Raw genomic sequence first — 1,251 nt, 5'->3', positions numbered from 1 at the left:
TGTCTGGCCTCTGTGTTCCTTCAAGTAACCACCCTAGAGGAGATAAAATCTCTGTGTGTAGGTGTCTTTCTCTACTGAGGCAGAGTACTTGTGGCCTCCAGTCTCTGCAGGTGGCTGGAGGGGGTGGGGGGAGAGTTAGGGCCAGTTCTTCATGAAGTGTCTCATCCTATCACCCGCCAACCTCAGTTGTCAATACAAGAACTGCTTTGAGATTGTACCGTTGAAGCTAGAGAAAAAATATTAACTTGAGCAATAACACTGGCTTGCCTGGTCAACAGCGATACTACCTGTACCTCCCATATTCAGTCTCTTCCCCTTCTTGGCCCCATCCTGCTATTCAGAGCAGCTGTGCACACATTCTCAGGGTCTCAATATAGACATGGGGCCAGGCAGATCTGAAGGTTCAGCCACAGCCCAACTGCTCTCCCATGTCCCCTGCAGCTCAGAACACGACTTTGTGTCTCAGTAGCCACCCTGAGCTTTGGCTAAAGTACAGCATAGGCCAGTAAGATGTCTGTAAAGCCTGATTCCACCCCTGGGCCATGCATGATAGGAGAGGATGCATGTAGCAGAGGCATATCTGCAATGTCAGAGTTTGGGGGACACAGGGATGCAGGTGTTATTTCATGGAGGAATTTTTGCCCTACTCTTCCTCATTTAGCTCTCGAAAAAGACCAAAACAACAACAACAAAAAAAAACTGGTATTTTATTTACAAGCAGCTGGCACTGTGCTGTGCAGGTTCTGAGCTGTTCTAACCCAGCTAGGAAATTAACCAGATAAATGCCCATTACTTGTCAATAGAGTCTTGCTCTGTTTCATGTGTGTTTCATGGTCCATCCTGCCTCATGGCGACCTCCTCCTTTTCTTCTCGTGGTCCCTGCCTGAGACTCCCTACTCCACCCTCTCCTGCCCAGTCACAGGCCACAAGCCTTTTATTGACCAGTCAGGGACTATTGGGGAGCATTCGGTACAGAAAGTTGGTTAGTACAGTGCCCCAAGGTCTGGTAGCAGTGTAGACAGGAGCACAGAACTCAAGCTTCCGAATACACAGACACAAGACTAACCCTAACCATCTGTAACAAGTCCAACCTTAGCGCAGAACAGGAATTCGGTCTCGTTGCCTAAGCTGGCTACAAACTCCAGTGGTGACATGATCCTCTTGCCTCATCATCCAAGTGACTGGACGAGAGATGTGTAACTTGGTGAGTGTCCCTTCACCCCCTTGCTCCTGCTGTCTTGGCCAGCCCTG

Source organism: Mus musculus, chromosome 5 (genome assembly GCF_000001635.26).
Source record: "Mus musculus strain C57BL/6J chromosome 5, GRCm38.p6 C57BL/6J".
Taxonomy (NCBI): domain Eukaryota; kingdom Metazoa; phylum Chordata; class Mammalia; order Rodentia; family Muridae; genus Mus; species Mus musculus.
Note: the sequence above shows the minus strand (reverse complement) of the source record.